Source organism: Monodelphis domestica, chromosome 4 (assembly GCF_027887165.1).
Source record: "Monodelphis domestica isolate mMonDom1 chromosome 4, mMonDom1.pri, whole genome shotgun sequence".
NCBI classification, from domain to species: Eukaryota; Metazoa; Chordata; class Mammalia; order Didelphimorphia; family Didelphidae; genus Monodelphis; species Monodelphis domestica.
This window is the reverse complement of record NC_077230.1, coordinates 409,403,667-409,425,112: the sequence shown is the minus strand read 5'-3', so window position 1 is coordinate 409,425,112 and position 21,446 is coordinate 409,403,667.

The following is a 21,446-nucleotide window of genomic DNA, read 5'->3' as shown; positions in this document are numbered from 1 at the left end:
TATTATTATTGTTAATGTAATTATTAGAGCTGGCAATAAGAGGGGTGAGTATCTCTGGCTGTATGTGCCTGCTATATGTCATTATCAGCTTGTGCCCACTCTCCTCATAGATGCTGTGTGAGTTTGTGGGATAATGTGCCCCAGCGTTCTTGAGAAGAGCACTTTGCAGCTACCTTCTTTGCTATACCATCTTAGTAAATGTTTTTACTTTGAGTGAGACTTGTATCTACTGGCTGACTATGAAAGTGAAGTTCATTGGTAGGGGCTTGTGGGCTACCATAGTTTTATAATCCTAGAATTTGGAAGTAGTGGCTCACTTGGGAATTTAAGCTCACAGACTTGTGAGTGCCATGTTGGGGAGTGCGGCTCAGAGGGGGCTGCCACATTACAATGATAGTAATGAAATATCCCCCATCCCTCCATCTACTACCTTTCAATTGATCTCCTCTTTGAGTTTCATATCCAACCTTACAGGGCATGGATTTGAAGCCCTTTACCATTCTGGTTATTCATTTCTGAATACTGTCTAGCTTACTGACATCCTTCCTAAAGGAGAAAGTAGAGGCAATGAATGGGTCTGAGGAAACACATTTTTTTTAAACCTTACCTCCTGTCTTAGAATCAATAGTGGGTATTGGTTTTAAGGCAGAAGGGTGGTAAGGGTTAGGCAAAGGGGATTAAGTGACTTGCCCAGGGTCACACAGTTAGGAAGAATTTGAGGTCAGATTTGAACCTAGGATCTCCCATCTCTGGACCTGACTCTCAATCCATTGAGCTACCCAACTGCCCCAAAACACATTTTAAATAAGATTTTTTAAACTTTCTGAGCTCCTTGCTGGCTTTCCTGGATGACTATAGGGATTCAGGTGGAGGCCAGTGGTCATAGGTATAGAGTTGGAAGTGACTTTAGTGGTTGTCTAGTTCACTTTTCTCATTTTAAAAATGAGGAAACTGAGGCTCAGGAAGAGGAAATGATTTGCCCAAACTTGCAGAGTTAGAATCATAGACTCATAAATGTAGAGCTGGGAAGATACCTCAGAGGCCAGCTAATCCAATTTTGTCATTAAAATGAGGAAGCTACTGAGGCCCAAGGGTAATTAAATGACTTGCCTAAGGTCACTCAGATAGTAAGGTGCAGTCAGAATTTGAACCCATGTCTTGTGACTTGAGTTCAGCACTCTTTCTGTGGAACCATATTGTCTGCCCAGCTCAGCCCTCCCCCCATTTCCCCATATCCTTTTTGGCTTCCTTTCTGAGCCTGCTTCCCCTTTCCAATTGCACAGATTCCCTTGTGGAAAAACAAACACAAACAAATGATCACAACTGCAGCTGTCTTCCACAGGAAATCATTCTGTTTTGAAATGAAAATAAAAATGTAAGCAAGCAAACAAAGCCCAACAGAACCCAGGAGCAGGAAGGCCCCACCAGTGAGACACAAAACTGAAGCAGTTGGCCACGATCCACCATGCCACTGGTTCACTTACTATCTCCAGGGGAAGGGAAGTCGACTGCTTATTAACTGCACTTTAGCTCCATTTTGGAAACTCCAGGCTCTCCTTAATGTAGTGCCCCTTTCATACCTCCATATGTTCCGTATCTATGATGATAAGAGTCACAGAACTAATGTTGGCTTCTGTCAAACTTGACATTCACCATTCAGCTTGGGGTTAGGAGCACGTCTAAACTAAGGGTTGCTTTTGAATGTTGTTGAGTGGTTTCAGTCGTGGTTGACTCTTTGGAATATCATTTGGTATCTTCTTGGCAAAGATCCTGGAGTGGTTTGCCATTTCCTTCTCCAGCTTATTTGACAGATGAGGAAACTGAGGCAGAACAATCGTGTCCATCTTGTCATGACCCTTTTTGGGTTTTCTTGGCAAAGATATTGGAGTGGTTTGTCATTTCCTTCTCCAGCTCATTTGACAGATGAGGAAACTGAGGCAGAACAATCGTGTCCATCTTGTCATGACCCTTTTTGGGTTTTCTTGGCAAAGATATTGGAGTGGTTTGTCATTTCCTTCTCCAGCTCATTTGACAGATGAGGAAACTGAGGCAGAACAATTGTGTCCATCTCGTCATGACCCTTTTTGGGATTTTCTTGAAAAAGATACTGGAGTGGTTTGCCATTTCCTTCTCCAGCTCATTTGACAGATGAGGAAACTGAGGCAGAACAATCGTGTCCATCTCGTCATGACCCTTTTTGGGGTTTTCTTGGAAAAGATCCTGGAGTGGTTTGCCATTCCCTTCTCCAGCTCATTTGACAGATGAGGAAACTGAGGCAAACAGTGTTAAGTGATCCACCTAGAGTCCCATAGCTAGTAAGTGTCAGAGGTTGAATTTTTATTCAGGGAGATGAATGCTTTATCCACTGTACCACCTAGCTACGTTTAGGATTAGATAATTAAAAAAAAAAGAACAATAAGCCTTAAGAATTAGGCAAGTTTTAAAAAGATCCTCTCTCTTCCTCAGCTCTCACTAGAATGCCAGGTTCCTCCATGGAAGGGAATGAAGGAGACTGAATAGTGTTTAAAGCTAACCTGAGAAGGTGAAGCTGGTCACTGGGGTTGATTGTGAAGGCTGACTGTCCTCCTGCTCCAGACCTCTCCAGCTTCCTGGAGTAGATATCTACCTGGATTTACAGAAGAAGGAGACCTCAGTTCAAATCCTGATTCACAAATTTACTCTAAGCACTGAGCCACCTAGCTTTTCACCAATTACGTTTTTTTAAAAAAAATTTAGAAATAAACCTTTACCTTCTGTCTTGGAATCCATACTGTGCACTGGTTCTAAGGCATAAGAGAAGTAAAGGCTAGGCAATGGGGGTCAAGTGACTTACACAGCTGGGAAGTTACACAGCTGGGAAGTTACACAGCTGGGAAGTGTCTGAGGCCAGATTAGAACCCAGGACCTCCTGTCTCTAGGCCTGGCTCTCCATCCACTGAGCTACCCAGCTGCCCCCCCCACCTCCATTATGTTTTAATCTGGTTGGCACAGCACTTTTGAAAGTTGCTGGTGTCCAAGTGTCTGCTCTACACTTTTGCTCCCTCTTCTTTACCTGGTACTGTTTTTAGAGCTGTCAACCACTCTGCCCCCCTCAATCATTTTTGCTCTAGATTGGAGGAAGAAAGTCCTAACTATGACTCTGGCAAAGACTGGAAAATTCAGAACTTCCCCTCTTGGAGATGTATTTTGGTAAATTCTCGTATCTTCTTGTTGGGACATTTCTATTTATTTGGATATTCATATTTATAGGAACACAAGATTTAGAGCAGGACAAAAATTCAGAGATTGTCTAGTTCAACATTCTCATTTCACAGATGAAGTAACTGAGACCCAGCCAAAGGCAGTGGTTGGCTCAAGATCACAGAGGGCTTTCTTTCTGTCATGACCCTGACAAGTATCTCATGATATAGGAGATAGAGAGCTGACTTCAAAGTTAGAAAGGTCTGAGTTCAAGTTCATGATCACACACTTGGATCCTGGACTGTGGGACTTAGCTTTTCAGCATCATAGGAAATTCTCTAGCCCACATTGTTAGAGGGAGGGAGTTCTTTTTACCAGTGAATTCACAGGCTTAATTCTTTTCTTTGTCCTACACAGTCTCCACACTTCCCCTCTAAGAGGAAATATGAAAACCCCATATATGAGCCAATTCTTTGCACTGATGAGTCCCAGCAGGACAATTCCAATGTCTAGGGGCTCAGGTAACTAACTTTGCAGAAAGGGAAGCGTCTGCGTTCCATTTCCCCGGCACAATTGCTCTCAGAAAAGTCAGCAAGGCAGCCAAGGGACTCCACCTCTGTTGATGAAATTACAGATACTGTGCTAGCTCTGAGGAGGCTCTGGGAACCTGGCAATTCTCTCTTGCACTGGAGGAACCACTTACCAAGATTTCCCCATGGATCCCCACAAATGGGGCCATTCCAACATTAGTCACTTGGTAAAGTGGGGACAGACGAAAAGCTTTGTAATCCATGTCTCTTGACACATGGTACTGAAGTCAGCGGGGAAGCAGCCCCAAGGCAAGTGAAAGAATGATATAGTAGGTGAACTGTTTTCTTTTTCATTTGGAAGACTAGGGAATGAATTTACAAATCAAGATGTAAATAGTATTAGTAGTAATAATAATGATATTAAACTATTAGCCATTGAAGAGATGCTTGGGCAGTGAAGTGCATAGAGTGCCCAGCCTGGGGTCAAGAAGACTCCCCTACATGAGTTCAAATTCAACCTCAGACAATTTACTAGCTGGGTGACCCTGGGCAAGTCACTACCCTCTTAGCCTCAGTTTCTACACCTGTAAAATGAACTGGAGAAGGAAATGACAAACTACTCCAGTATCTTTGCCAAGAAAACCCAAATAGGGGTTAAAAAGAGCCAGGCATGATCGAAACAATTGAAAAACAACAATTAATCACCTCTTCCTGAATACTGCATCTACTCTGGGATTTAAGACCATCTTCACTCCTGGTTATTCTCCTACCTATCTAACTGGTCTTTCTTGGTGTCCTTTGATGACTCTTCATCCATGCCCTCTTCTCTAATTGAGGGTGTTCTGTAGTAGATCCTTTTATCTTTTCCATCTATATGAGAGATCTCATAAGCTTCTATGGGTTCAATTATTATCTCTATGCAGATAGTTCCTAGATCTATATATCCAGCCCTAGTTCTTCTCCTGGGAACAGACTTGTATCTATTGGACATCTTTAATGAAATGTCCTGTAGTCATCTCACATCCAATGTGTCTAAAACAGAACTCTTTTCCTTGCCCTCTGAATCCTCTCCTATTATTATGAGGGTACCACTAACTTCCCAGGCACTAAAGCTGGCAGACCTTAATCTCATCCTTGCCCAAGATCCAGCTGGCTTGCCCACAATCTCTGTTTTTGCACCAGAGACTTCCTGTGGAATGCCAGAACCATCATACCTGCCTGTAGCCTCCAATTGGAACCTTGAGTAAGCCTCAGGTCCATGTATTTGACCTCTTGCTTCAGTCTTTTCCCAAGAGCCTTCTCCAGAGCGACAGAGGCCATTGTTAGGCCAGCCAACTATAAATACTAGCATTTGTCTTGTTTCTGGAGTTCCCCAGGTCTTATCTGGCTCAACTCTCTCCTTCTGTGAGGTGGGCCTCCTGGACTACACAGGACCAACATCATACTCTACCATACGGTCAGACATTGAAAGAGGGTCATTGTGAAATCATCTCCCTTTCTCAATAAACTTCTCTCTAACCACTCACTGATAATATTGCTATACTAATTTGTCTATGGCTAACATTCTCCCATCTCATCATACTCTCCTTATTCCCATGATTCTGAATCCCTGATGGGATTATAAAAACACATTTCCCCATCCCTCACTGTCCATTCATCTACTCTAATCTCTTTCACTTGAATCCCTTCAATGTCCCATTCCAGATTTTCCCACCTTTCCACTGTGCTCTCTGGAATACTTGATCCATAGGAAACAGACTTGCTTTCATGTTAAACATTTATCTTTATTACTCCTTCCATCTTCTGGCACTCCCTGAGACATGGCTCCCTCCTGATGATAATGCTTTTCTGGCAACTCTTTCCAACACTGGCTGGACGTTCATATTTTCCCATCTGTCTGCTCTCTTGGACTTTATCATTGTCTACAAAAACTCATCTATCTGCAAGACCTTAAAAGTCACAACTTCTCAGCACTCCCTGCATCTGGGACCCCTCCCTTCCAGACCCTCCAGTTAAAGAGGGAACCCTGAGCATTACCCAGCTATAGGACTTTGATACCTTCTTTTGTTTTTTAAACCCTTTTTTAATCTTAGAATTTATGCATTGGTTCTAAGACAAAAGAGCTGTAAGGGCTTGGCAATGGGAATTAAGTGATTTACCCAGGGTCATACTGTTAGGAGGTACCTGAGACCAGATTTGAACTCAGGATCTCTTCTCTCTAGGTCGGGCTCTTAATCTACTGAGACATGTTACTGTCTCTCCACTCCTTTTTTTTTTTAATTGTTGTTTTCACTCATTAGATTATGAGCCCTCTGAGGCTGGAAATTGTTTTTTTACTCTTCTCTGGATCTTAAGAACTTAGCACAATGACTAGCAGACAGTAGGTGCTTAATTCATGTTCACTGATTGACTGACATTACTCTTTTCCTCTTCTTTCCTAGTGGTCATGATAGGGGAATGAATATTTGGACACTATTGCTACTTCCAAACTCTCCCTCTCCAATCAACACTTGGTAAACATTCCTTTGAGGTTAATTCAGTTCATTATTATCACCCAAGCTATTCTTTATCCTCACCATCACCTGTGTGTTTTCCTTCTTTTTCTAACTTGACCCACTGGAAACCATTTTAACTCTATACTGTCTTCTGTGTTCAAGCCATAAGCCCTAGTTTACTGCCATCACCCACTGCTTTTACTCTCATTCATGTGCTGCTGAACAAAGCTGGAAAAATCATGAAAGTGCTGATTGGGTCAACTGAAATTTTATGCTGCCTGATAGCAACTGGTTCCTCACTGAAGTTAGGCAATCCTTTCATACCTCTCTAATCAATTCACTTTCTCACTCACCACAATAGATTTCCCAAATCTTTTCATCTCTCCTCAAAATTCCCAGAGTGCCCTTTCTCTGCCGTCTCAGACAAGAACCTTTCTTTATACTTGACTAAAAGAATTGAGGTTATTTGCCAAGAGCTCCCTCTTTCTCTCTTCTCCTCATTTGAGATGACCTGAACCCTTCCCTCCTCCCCATCCCAAATCTCCTTTTTCACATCTGTCTCACATAAAGATGCTGCCATTCTCCTTGCCAAGGTCAATCCCTCTACAAGCAAACTTGACACCATTCCATCCTGTCTTTTCCAGTGGGTTGACCCTTCTATCAGCACTCTCACTAATTTTTAATCTCTCAGTGTCCACTGGCTGTTTTCTCAAAGCTTGCAGAAAAGCCTGTATCTCCTCTGTCCTTAAAAACTCTAATTTAAACAACCCATAACCATTAACTATCAGCTCATATCTCTCTTCCTTTGGTGCTTAAACTCTTTTAGAAAGTAATTTACAATAGGCCCCTCCACTTCCTTTCTTTTCCTCTTCTAAACCTTCTGTAATCTGGCTTCTGAACTCGTAATTCAACTGACACTCTTCTCCCCAAAGTCATCAATGATTTCTTCTTTCCTTTCTTCCTTTTTCTTTTCTTATGTCTTTTTTTCTTCCTCCCTCCCTCCCTTCCTTCCCTTCCCTTCCTTCCTTCCTTCCTTCCTTCCTTCCTTCTTTCCTTCCTTCCTTCCTTCCTTCCTTCCTTCCTTCCTTCCTTCCTTCCTTCCTTCCTTCCTTCCTTCCTTCCTTCCTTCCTTCCTTCCTTCCTTCCTTCCTTCCTTCCTTCCTTCCTTCCTTCCTTCCTTCCTTCCTTCCTTCCTTCCTTCCTTCCTTCCTTCCTTCCTTCCTTCTTCTTTCTTTCTTTCTTTCTTTCTTTCTTTTTCTTTCTTTCTTTCTTTCTTTCTTTCTTTCTTTCTTTCTTTCTTTCTTTCTTCTTCTTTCTTCTTTCTTTCTTTCTTTCTTTCTTTCTTCCTTCCTTCCTTCCTTTCTTTCTCTCTTTCTTTCTCTCTTTCTCTCTCTCTCTTTCTCCCTTCCTTTCTTTCTCTCTTTCTTTCTCTCTTTCTTTCTCTCTTTCTTTCTCTCTCTCTCTCTCTTTCTCCCTCCCTCCCTCCCTCCCTCCCTCCCTTCCTTCCTTCCTTCCTTCCTTCCTTCCTTCCTTCCTTCCTTCCTTCCTTCCTTCCTTCTTCCTTCTTCTTTCTTTCTTTCTTTCTTTCTTTCTTTCTTTCTTTCTTTCTTTTCTTTCTTTCTTTCTTTCTTTCTTTCTTTCTTTCTTTCTTTCTTTCTTTCTTTCTTTCTTTCTTTCCTTTCTTTTCTTACCTCCCATTTTAGAATTAAACTGTATTGATTCCAAGGCAGAAGATAGGCAAGGACTAGGCAGTGGGAATTAAGTGACTTGCCCAGTGTCACACAGATAGGAAATTTCTGAGGTCAGATTTGAATATAGGACCTCCTGCTATAGGCCTGGCTCTCTATCCACTGAGCCACTTAGCTGCCTTTCCCCTCCATGACTTCAGAATTAACAAATATAATGACATTTTATTCAGTCCTAATCCTTCTTTATGTCTCTGCAATTTTTGATTCTCCCTTCTCTCCTCGATATGCTTTTCTGTCTAGGTTTTTGTGACAATGCTCTCTTCTGGTTCACTTCTGACCTATCTTTTTGCTCCTTTTCAGTGTCCTTTGCTGGTTCTTCATTTGATTCATCTGAGACGACTGTAGATATCTCCCTATGCTCTGTCCTAGTCCCTTTTCTCTCCTCAGCTCTTTCTTGATTGATAATCTCATCAGGTCCTTTATATTCAATTATCATATCTATACAGGTGATTATGCCATCTGTTTATCCAGTCCTAACTTTGTTGCTGACCTCCAATCTCACAATTTCATGTTTTGATCTGCATGACATATAGATATCCTAAACTTAGCATGCCCAAAATAACCTTATTTTCTTTCTCCACAAATTCTTCCTTTGTCCTAATTTTCCTATGACCATGGAGGACACCACTATTCTCCCTGTAGCTCAGGTTAACAACCCATATGCTATCTTCACTTTCACCAGTGTATTGGTTCCAAGGTAGAAGAGTGGTAAGGGCTAGGCAATGGGGGTGAAGTGACTTGCCCATGGTCATATAGCCAGGAAATAGCTATGGCCAGATTTCAACCCAGAACCTCCTTTCTCTAGGCCTCGCTCTCAATTCACGGAGCTATCCAGCTTCCCCTACCCCCACATGCCTTTGTAACATGATAGGAATATCTGCCTTTCACGTTGCTCCTTTTTAGCATCCCTAGCTTCCTTCAAGGTTCAGCCCAAGTGATACCTTCTGCTCGAGGTCTTTCCTCTTCCTTCCAAAAGTTAATGCCTTTTCCTGTAGGGTTATCTTGCATATCTATCTTTATATGAACACCTTTGTATGTGTAGTCTCCTCTGTTAGAATAGGAACTCCTTGAGGACAGAGACTGGTTTTACTGTTCCTTTATATCCCTATTTCTTAGCAAAGTCCTTGGTACATAGTAAACTCTTTTGTTTAAACCCTTACCTTCCATCTTAGAATCAATACTATGTACTGGTTTTAAGGCAGAAGAATGACAAGGACAGGACAATGGGAGTTAAGTGACCATGCCCAGGGTCTGTAATAGGTGGGTTAAAAGAAGGGTTCAAAACTAACTACATATATAAAATAACAGGGAAAAGAGAATTAGGAAATAACTAACTCTTAACCCAAATAGAGATTAAAACCCTTATACCTTCTATAATTGTTCTAAACTAAATTCTTACATTAGTAATAAAGGTTAAAGGCCAAGGGGTTTTTTGTAGGAACAAGGACAAGGGTCAAAGAATCTCACAACCAGGAGTCTTCTTTGAGTCAAGCAGTAGTCCCAGTAATGGCTCTTCCACTTGACAGCAGCAGCACCAATAGCAGCGAGGACAGGCAGAATATCAAGAAAGCCAAAGAAGAGGGAATCATTGGCTCTCTGGGTCCACCCTAGAAATACCAGACAGAAACTTTCTTGGCTCTTCTGACTACTAGGGAAAAAAGCAGCAGCCTCTCTCTCTCTTCCAGAGGAGTTCACCAACTGCCCTCAGAAACTGCCTGTGTGTTCAGTTCCCCAGCTCCTGAGAGTTCTGTGTGGAATGTTGGTTTGCAGGATCGTTTGCTGTCAGCTTGTCCCTGTTAAAATCCCTTACTATAGGTCATACAGCTAGGAAGTATTTGAGGCCAGATTTGAACCCCATAGCAAGCTCTTAATGGACTGATAGGTGTTGTTTTATCTCAAAGATATAGGAAGAGACTGTTAAAGAAATGCCTCCTATCAGTGTAAATACATGGCCAGTCTGCAGCTTATAGTCTTAAAATTATCTAGGGGCATTGAGAGGTGAAATGATGTATGAGGGGCTCATAGCTAGTATATGATGATTCTAGGGCTTGAACCAAGCTTTTCTAACTTAGAGGCTGGCTCCCCATTTACTACCTCTGAGAGCTAATAGCTGTGTTTGACTTCTTCATCTGCTCTGTTTGTGGATTTTACAATAGAGATTCTCAAAGTATGGTCTGTGTGTGTCACTGAAAGTCCGAGTGTGCCAAGCAAATGACCTGTAGGCCAGTGTCCTTGAAAACAGGAATAGAGGAAGGGGACAGCATTGGGAACTCTTGGTGTGGGAAATCCCTTTATCAACTGAGTCCCTGGTGTAAGCCCTTGGGAATTGCCTGAGCTACATAGAGGTAAGTTAGTAAAAGTCAGGCAACACACATTTATTCTGCTCCTACTATGTGCCAGGACTGTCCCAAGTGCTGGGGATACAAAGAATGGTCAACATCAGTGTCTACATGTAAGACAGTGCCAAAAGTGAGATTTGAACACAAGGCTCTCTGATTCTTAATTCAGTGCTCTCTGCACCAGATGCGTATACTTTAATATTTACCAATTTCAACTTGTGTGAACCTCAGAACAATCCCATGATAAAAGTAGCCTGGGCTTTGTCACTCTTAATTTAGAGAGAAGAAGATGAAGCCTCAGAGGGTTTAAATGACACAATCTTAATCATGTAGATAAGTTGGTATAAAAGCAAGATTTAAATGTGTGTCTCAGAAGACTTCCAGGTAAACATGGCAGCAGTCTAGATGCAAGATTCATCCTTTCTTTAGCACCCACTGATATAGTCTACCTCAAAAGACCAAAAAAACCCCAAATTCTTAAGAATGAAGGGACTCTACAGTAGGATGCAGCACTGAAGGTATGTGGGATTTGGGCATTTCCACACTATAAGGGTGTGAATAATCTCCCACCCAAACGAGAGCTGATCTACCCTCCCCCACCCTACTTATGGAGCCAGAGTCAGAGCCAGTGCACCCCAGAATCTGTGAGTGAGTGAGGGGTACCTCGAGAGTGAGTAAGGGGAACCTCTAGGTCCTTGGGAGCCGACTAAGACCACCAAAGACCTACCCCTGAGAGTAGCTACACTTGAAACCCCAGCAGGCTAAAGAGCGCAGACTGTGGGCGCTTTCAGGAAAATAGCACAGAGAAGGGCAGCAAACAGCAGAAGCTGTGGAGATTTGAGAGCTTGCCTCAGGCAAAGTCCTTGCTCCTTAACTCCATACACAGAGAGCCTGCCCATCTCACTCAGATTTCTGACTAAAAAAGGGAAGGAAAAACCTCCAAAGTGATGACAAATTGTACTCAGGAGCAATAACCTCCCTCCACCAAAAAAAACAAAACAAAACAAAACAAAAAAAGAAGAAGAGGGGGTTGACTCTGGAAAATTTTTGTGGAGGAAAAACCCAGACTACAGAGGAAATAGAGGAGGAAATTCAAATAAACCCAGCACCTTCCAAAAATGGAAATTGTTCATAAACTCTTAAAGAATTTAAATTGGTGATTATCAAAAAGATGGAAGCCTTCTGGCAAGAAAAGTGGGAAGTAATTCAAAGAGAAAATAACAGTTTAAAGGACAAGAACTCCCAATTGGAGAAACAGCTAGAAGCCATGAAAAGAATGATATACCAAACCAAAAAGGAAAACCAATCTTTTTGGACCCGAATTAGGCAACTGGAAGACAATGATCTTGCAAAACAGCAAGAATTAATAAAGCAAAGTCAAAAGACTGACAAAATAGAAGAAAACATAAAATATCTCACTGACAAGATGATAGATCAGGAAAACAGATCACAACGAGACAATTTGAGAATCATTGGTCTACCTGAAAAGCCAGAAATAAACAGAAATCTTGACATCGCACTATAAGAAATCATCCAAGAAAACTGCTCTGATGTTCTTGAACAAGGGGGCAAAATAGACATTGAAAGAGTTCATAGAACACCCTCTACACTAAATCCTCAAGGAACAACTCCCAGGAATGTAATTGCCAAATTCCAGAGCTTTCAAGCTAAGGAGAAAATTCTACAAGAAGCCAAAAAGTAACAATTCAGATACCAAGGAGCACCAGTTAGGATCACACAAGACCTGGCAGCTTCTACACTAAAGGACTGCAAGGCTTGGAACATGATATTCAGAAAGGCAAGAGAATTGGGTCTTCAACCAAGGATCACCTATCCATCAAAACTGACTAGATACTTCCAGGGGAAAGTATGGGCATTCAACAAAATAGAAGATTTCCAAGTATTTGTAAAGAAAAGAACAGAACTAAGTGGAAAGTTTGATATCTACACACAAAGATCAAGAGAAGCATGAAAAGGTAAATAAGAAAGAGGTAAAAGGGGGAATTTTTTTTATTCAAACTTTCTTCTTTAAGGGCTACATTTAGATCAAATTATATATATTAATATATGGGGAAAATGTTATTTGTAACTCTCAAAAATTATATTCACTATTATAGTAATTAGAAGAATCATTCACAGGAAGAGACTGGGGTATTAAGTGCTATAAGATGATATGCAAAAAAAGAAAAAGGGGGTAATCATAGATGGCACCAAGAGATACTTGAAGAAATAAAATAAATAGTATAATATTTTCCACACAAAGATACACATGGGAAGGGGAGGGGAAGAATACTCTTATAAGAAGGAGAGGAAGAGAGTGCTAATAGGTAATACTTAAACCTTACTCTCAGTGAAATCAATTATGAGAGGGAAGAGCATCTAGACCCATTGGGATCTTGAATTCTATCTTATCCTACAGGGAAAGTGAAAAGGGAAAACTAAGGGGGTGTGGGGGAGGCAGTACAAAGGGAAAGTGAAAAGGGAAAACTAAGGGGGTGTGGGGGAGGCAGTACAAAAAGGGAGGGAAAGAGAGGGGGGAGGGAATTTAACAGACCCTAAAAAAACAAGAAGGGAACAAAAAGGGAGGGGCCAGAAAGGGAAGCATATTAAGGGAGGGGATTAGGGGGATTGATTAAAAGTAAACCACCGGTTTAAAAGGATATAGTAAAAGAAGAAAGGACAGAACTAGGAGAGGATATAAAAATGCTGGGGAATACATGAGTGACAAACATAACTTTGAATGTGAATGAAATTAACTCACTCATAAAATGAAAACAAATAGGAAAGTGGATTAGAATCCAAAATACTACCATATGTTGTCTACAAGAAATACACCTGAGGCAGGTAGATATTCACAAGCTTAGAATTAAAGGTTGGAGCAAAACCTATTGGACCTCAACTGATAGAAAGAAGGCAGGAGTTGCAATCATGATATCTGACAAAGCCAAAGTAAAAATAGATCTGATTAAAAGGGTAGGGAAGGTAAATACATCCTGATAAAAGGGAGTATAGACAATGAGGAAATATCAGTAATCAACATGTATGCACCAAATGGTATAGCATCCAAATTTCTAAAGAAACTATTGGAATTGAAGGAGGAAATAGATAGTAAAACTATACTAGTGGGAGACCTGAACCTACCACTATCAAATTTAGATAAATCAAATAAAAAAATAAATAAGAAAGAGGTAAAAGACGTGAATGAAATCTTAGACAAATTAGAGTTAATAGATATATGGAAAAATAAATAAGAACAAAAAGGAATACACCTTCTTTGCAGAATCACATGGTACATTCACAAAGATTGACCATGTACTAGGTCATAAAAACATGGCAAACAAATGCAGAAAAGCAGAAATAATAAATGCAACCTTTTCAGATCATAAGGCAATAAAAATAATGGTCAATAAGGGTACATGGAGAGCCAAATCAAAAATTAATTGGAAATTAAATAACATTCTCCAGAATTTGCTAGAGAACAAATCATAGAAACAATTAATAATTTCATTGAAAAAAATGACAATGATGAGACATCCTTTCAAAATCGGTGGGATGCAGCCAAAGCAATAGTCATGGGAAAATTTATTTCCTTGAGTTCATTTATTAACAAATTAGGGAGGGCAGAGGTCAATAAATTGGACATGCAAATCATATAAATGTGTGTCTCAGTCCCTAAGTCAAGTTCTCTTTTCCTATACTATTCTGCCTCTAATACTTCTAATATTAATGTTTTTGCTTCTACTTTGGTCCTTCAGGGGCCTATAGTTTTGTCATTATGGGCCCTTTTTCCATGGATGAAGATCTCTACCAGTTAGGATGGCATGTCAGAAGACTCTTGGACTCAGAATCAGTAGATTGAACCATGTTGGACACAGGTAAGTATGAGTCTCAGTTACCTCAGTTGTAAAATGGGAATCAATACATTGACAAGTATTTATTAAGCACTTAATCTTGTACTTGGAGGCCAAAGATGAAAATGAAATATTACTTGCCTTCAAGGAACTTACATTCTATTGGATAACAACACATTGTGCTGCTGTCATCATGGGGTTGTTTTGAAGGGCAGCAATGTGCAAACCTGAGAGTGCTGTATAAATGGAAGATTTTATTGGTTGATGGCTGAAAACATCATATTGCAGACCACTTCTGAGCCTATCCTTAAACAAGGATGGTCCTCTGATCACTGATCTCCTTAAAACTCTTCCGGATCTTGATCTACAAAGCACTTTCCTCTCAACTCTTCAAAGTAAGTAATACTATTGCCATTTTTCAGAAGAGGAAACTGAGGCTCAGAGTGGTCATGGGGTCATAGGTTTGGAACTTGAGTGAATTTTAGAGATAACCTAATCTAATATTTTTATTTAAAAGATGAGGAAACTATAGCCCAGAGAGAATACTGACTTGCCCAAGGCCACATAGCCAGTCATTGGCAGAGCTGAGGTTCACTTACATCTCTCCTGACCCCAAGACCAGGATTTTTTCCACTGAAGCTCACTGCCTATTTGCCTACTTTTTGGGAAGAAGGTGAGAATACAAATATGTTTCTAAGTTGCTTAGAGATCCTTGGGTAAATGGGGCAATGGAAAAAGTAAGACTAGTTGTGAGGAGAGCCCTAGAGGATCTCTAGAGAACAATTAGCCATATGCCATGCTCTGAAGCAGCTGGAGAATCCAGTTTGGGGGCCCAGTTAGACTAGTATAAGTTTATATTTACACACATTATATATATATGAAAATGTATATATATATATATATATACATTTACATATACACAGACACATCTATACCTATGTGTGTCAGTGCATACATGTGTCAACTTGAAATCTTGAGACTCTCACATTTGACACATGTATGCGTGTGTGTGTGTGTGTGTGTGTGTGTGTGTATGTGTGTGTCCCAAACAGCACTAGGGAGACAGCATCACACATTAAGATCACCACTTATGGGGTCACAAGACTGGGCTCAAATCTTACCTCTGATGTTTATAATTATGTGACTGGGGGAAAGTCATTAGGACTTTGTTCTATCATCTGTAGAAACAAAAAAGTTGAATCAGAAGACTTCTGAGGGGCCTTCAGCTCTAGATCTAAGATCTTATGACAGAGGTGGAAAGTGGCTCCATTCACCTGGCCATTCTCAGCTGTGGGTTGGTGATTCTGCCCACTTGGACACCCTGTGAGGAGAAAAAGGAATCTCAGCCCTATTTCGATTTTCCTGCTTGCAGAGGCATCTGTGAGAGTGTAGGTAGAAATGAATGCATAAGCATGGAAGATTGTTAACCCTAATTATACAAATTATATGATGAAATTGTTTGGGGCTTATTAGTGGCTGCCAGAGGCACAAAGGAGCAGACACCCTAATGGTAGCTTTCCCTAACTTTATTTCCTATTTATTTTGCATTATTATGAGACAAAAGCAGTTTTCATCGCCTAATGCTGGGGTGTGCAAGGAAGACACTGGTAGTGATGTTTCCAACATGAAGATAATATCATCATGTAAGCAGTTTACAGAGAAATTGCATTCATAACACTGAATTTAGTTATGAAGAGTCTTACCAAGTCTTCTTTCTCACTGACTTTCCCCCCCTTCATTTTCTTGTTTCTGCATTTTAAAAAAATGGCCATAAAATTGAGGTCCGGTTAGGGTCATCTGGTGTTGGTCTTCTTCTCTGATTCCATCATGGAAGTCAGGCATGACTTAGATTCTTTTCTTGGTCAGGAAAGGACTCTATTTTGTATCAAGGAATCACATCTTAGAGGAAGGTGATAGAGGAAGGATGACATTTTTTTTTTGCTTATTTTATTCTCCAAGTTTTTACTAAGAGGAAAGGCTATTTGGAAGTAATAGGATATTACTATCACAAATAAATATAATAATGATAAAAATAACGATGAACAAAATTCATAATTTACAACAAAGAAAAAATAGAGACTTGTAGGAATGGATGAAAATGGAAAGGAGAAATAGAACACATTCCCATGTTATTCCCTTTAGACTGGTCTTGAGTCCTCAGCTTTGGCCATCAGCTGGGACCAGTCTTACTAGGAATTCTTCTTCTCCTAATCTATATATAATATATCTAAGCACCTAAGTAAATGGTTGAGTCTGGAGAAGAAGTAGTAGAGATAGCTAAATCTTCTGGTCAGACACACAGACTGCCCTCCTAGTATAAAATCCTGCTTGAGTCAATCTCCAAGTCTTGTCTGACTGCCAAGGGTTCACAGGAAGATCTTTGAGATGATTGATTTTATATCAGAGTCACAGCAATCACTTTGGGACACTTCAGGCTATTCGATAATATCAGTTTTACACCAGAGTTTAGGATCCACCTTCACTCTTCTCCAGGGATCAGGAAATCTCTCCCTCAGTTGAAAACTTCCCAGCATCCCCTCTGTGCATTCCACCTCTCCTTCTGTCAATCATCTCTCTTCCTGTGTGTTCTATCTCTCCTTTCCATTTTCATCCATTCCTCCAGATTGAACACTTTAAGCTTGAATCCAGAGGTCAAAAAGAAGTAGTGGAAAAAGACAATACTTAGAAATACCTTGCTTTTCCTTAGTCAGGAACACTGAGCATAAACTTATGGATAATGAATAAATCAAGAATTTATTAAACACTTAATCTCTCTACAAAGAACTATGGGTAAGTTGGGAGATACAACTAGAAGAGTATTGCTCTCTATGATCTTGAGGAATTCACATTCTAATGGAAGACTCAGAATATATGGAAGGTTTCAGCTGCAAATCAGATGAGATAGTCCCTTGGGACTTAGAGCTCAGGGACAAAGCAGTTAGCAATGCTTAAAAAAGTATAATTTCCTTTGACAAAATACTATCAGTTTCAGATGTTGAACCATTTGATGTTCCAAGTGACAAGAACTAGTTCCAAGTGACAAGAAACTAACTTTACTTGAAAAAAAAAAAAGAGAAAAAAGACAGTTGGATCTGTTTTTGTCAAGAAATTTCCTTATTTCCTGAAGTAAAAAATTCAATGGAAAGACTATGTTCAAAGTAATTAATGTCTTTTGCAATGCTAGCTTTTAAAAAACCCTCACCTTCTGTCTTAGAAACAATATTGAGTATTGAGTCCAAGGCAGAAGAGAGGGAAGGTCTAGGTAATTAAAACTGTTACTTATCTAGGGTTACAGTTAGGAAATGTCCTGAGACCAGTTTTTGGACTCAGGACCTTCAAGCTCCAGGTCTGGATCTCTATTATTTACTGAGTCACCTAGCTGTCTCCTGCAATGCTAGTTTTTTAAAAACCCTTACCTTCCATCTTGGAGTCAATATTGCATATTGGCTCCAAGGCAGAAGAGTAGTAAGGGCTAGGCAATGGGGGTTAAGTGACTTGTCCAGGGTCACACTGCTGGGACATGTCTGAAGCTAGATTTGCACCTAGGACCTCCCTTCTCTAAATCTAGATCTATCTATTGTTTTTTTAAACCCTTACCTTCCATCTTGGAATCAATACTGTGTATTGGTTCCAAGGCAGAAGAATGGTAAGGGCTAGGCAATGGGGGGTTAAGTGACTTGCTTAGGGTCACACAGCTGGGAATGTAGTGCTAGCTTTTGGAGCATTTAAATGAATGATAGTGGTTTTAGAAAGTACCCAAACCAGAGTCCCTACCAAATGAATAGAACACATGGCTTATTAGGGTGATAGAAAGATGAACACTTCATTTAAAAAAAGAGAAATGAATTTCAATAATTCAATACATATTTGAGTGTCTACTGTGTGCCAGGTACTGTGATGTAAGTGGTGGGGATGCAAGTAAGAAAAAAGATAGTTCCTGCTTTCAAGGAATTTACAATATATTGGAAGATGATTGATAGAAATTCTTAGGGCACATGTTGTAGAGTTCAGCTCAGGGGCTACAATGTGTGATACAGATCATAACCTGAGAGAAAACATTTCTGGAACAGATAGACATCATATCCCAAATTAATAGTAAAGTCTGGCAATAGGTACATCCCACTGGAATTTTGAAAAGCAAAGGACATTAACTTGCCTCCAGTTGGAGTTTATGAAATAATGGAGATCCAAGAGAGGAAGCAAAAGGTCCTGTAAGGGTAACGTCCCCATGGGACCCAACTAGCAACAAGTCAATAATGAAGTATAGAACAAATGATCATCGTGGTCAATTTGTTTGCAGGAATGTAGGATTTTTTGATGGTGAGACATAATTCCAGGTCCATTGCTACTATGGTGACTTTACAGAAAAGGGCTTAACACAAGGTCTAGCACATAGTAGGTGCTTAACAAATGGTTTTTATGATTGATGAATCTATACTTATTGATCAGAGATAATTTTACAAGGAAATAGTAGAAACTGTGCAATATTGAACTATATATAGGAGACCCAGTAGAAAGATCAAACATATAGGGCAACAGAATTAAATACACATTATCCCTATTGTCTTGTCTGCTATTGCAACTGTCCCATGTCCAAAAGCTGTTTGCCTGTGAGTCTATAGAAGGAAGAGTTCACATGCCATGCCATTTGTTTATTCTATTATAAAAGCTGTCATTTTATCCATTTTTTACAATAGTCTGCTTAGCAGTAAGTGAAATAATAAGAGTTGGGAAGTAACTTATTCCTGGAATATTTCTATCTAAACTCCATCAAACAGCTAGGGAGCTAGTGTTGGAATGGATAGAATGCTGGATTTGGAACTAGGAAGATCTGAATTTCAGACTTGACTTTAGGACATTTGTTACCTGTGTTATGCTAGGCAAACCACTTGATCTCTATAGTTACCTTAATTTTACACATCTGTAAAATGAGGGAAATTACTAGCACCCTACTCTGTAGGGTTGTGTAAGGATAAAATGTGATAATCTGTAAAGTGCTTTGTAAACCTTAACTGTTAAGAGAAAAATAAGGATAAAATGATGAATAATGATTACAATAACTGATACATAGATTACACTTTAAAGTTTGCAAAAACACTCTATTGATATTATCTCATTTTAGCCTTATGGCAATTCTGAAAGTGTAAGGGTTCACGATTTGTAGAGGGGCAGACTATACTGCAAACTATGCCAAATGTAATAGGGGCAGATTTGTTTTTGTGCTGATTATGCCAAGTGTAGAGTGGTATGCTCTCAAGAGAATATTGAGATACCAAAGAATGAAGGGCCCAGACCAGCTTGGTTATTAACATGTTTATGTTTATTAGGATTAATTGCTTTAATTGCATTCCCCTAGGGGAGTGTAACCATAAGAAGTCTGTTGCCTTGGGTGGTAGAAGGTAGAAAATAACATGGCGGAACCCCAAGCCAGGTCAGATATCACATAGAATCAGAACAAAGATGGAAAAAATGCTAGGGATGGCCCAGAGTCAAGGGCAAATTTGCCCCATGGGATGGTGGAGTCTCTTTTGTTGTTTACATTTACTAGTTTCATATTCTCTGTGGAGTCATTTTTCTCACTCTGGCTACCACTGTACAGTGAGGTAGAACATATAGGTGTTAATAATTCTCATTTTGCAGATTAGGAAACAAAATCAGATGGCTATAGAGACTAGCTCATGTTCACATAGCAAACAAGCATCACATGTGATATTCTACTTCTGTCAAGAACTATATCAATTATGCTACATTGCTTCTTTTATAGGAAGTCTAAGGAACCCAGACTGATTGATTCAGGCAGATTTTTCATGGAAATGGTAGAAATGGCAATCAGGTTCTCCTTCCTTTGAGGGGTAGAAGCTCATCTGTTTGGAAATTCCATAAGAGGGGATTTCTAGCTCAGGTGTAAACTTGGGCAAGGTACCCTCTGAGGCCCTTCCAATTTCAGAGATTCTCTGAGGTTTTTCTGATTTTATAAACCAAGAAATATCGTATATTTCAAACTGAAATAAAGCCCCTCTTGGGTTTCATCTAAACCAATTATTTCTCAGGGGTGTAGTCATTTCGAATCCCAACATAGACATAACTGCCAATCCCCATAATGTGCTAAGGGGCAAGTGACAGAAAAGTTCATGAGGGTAATTGGAGTACAGTATCTTTTTTTTTTTTGCAAATAAAATGAGTCAAATTTTCTCAAAAAACTAAACTCTCATTTTTGGGCAACACAGTGACTGTAGAGCAAAAATTCTAGGTGGCTACCTTACATAATTTCTTATAATGAAAGCAATAAATTCCATCTTTCCTTCATCAGAATTGGATTCATGCTTTATGTATTTTAAGTGGTGTTTGGGCCATAGCTGCCTGCAGGGGAAGGATATAACTGGCAGTCCCTCTTGTCTTCTGGGACTGTCTTGATGGAGATATATTGCTCCTTGGCCTCCAGGCAATCAGACTGGCCTCCAGAAGAGGTTTAATGGAGATAGATGTCCCCATATTGCAAAATCTGAGCTTCCAAAATATTTATTGTTTATGCTGGAATAGAACAGAGGCCCAGAAACATGAATACAATAAAATCAAGACATTTGAATCATTTTGGAGAGGGAAGGGGAAAAAAAGAATTCTAAGCCACTCCCCAAAGAGGTCTTTCCCTCCCCCTACTCCATTGTGCTTGCTGATTCCAGTGAAAGGCCTTCCTAGATAATGAGGGAGCCCTGGACTCTGAGGACTGAGATATTTTGCTGCAAAGCTTGACTGAGATTGTGGAAATATTTCTGCCTCCAAAGGGAATTTCTCCAGCTCAGAATCTCACTGCTCATGGTCATAGGCTGCTTCAAAATTCATAGAGAAAACAGTAAAGCAACATCATCTTTCAAATAAGCAAGGTCTATACATGAGTGCATATTTATGTGTGTTTTGGCACAGAACTTTGATTTCATTTTTCCCAATTAGGAAAAATCCTTTCACCAGTGCAGGCTTTGATCTGTTAAGAAGCCTATAGTTTTGGAGAATTGTCCAGGACCATGGTGGTGAACCCATGGCATGTGTGCCAGAGGGGGCATTTACAGCCTACCATTTTCCCAGCACAGAGTTAGTCAGAGTTCTTTACTAGAAAGCCAGAGGGACTTGATGCTGGGCTGCTGCCTCCTGCTCTTCATGCATGCCCGAGGACATTACTCACCCCTTTTAATAAAGGTTCAACATCACTGGCCCAGGAGCATTGAGAGATTAAGGGATAAGCTTGATTTATTTGAGGAAGAATTTGAACCCGAGTTTTCCTGATCAAGGTCATCTTTCTGCTTAGTAT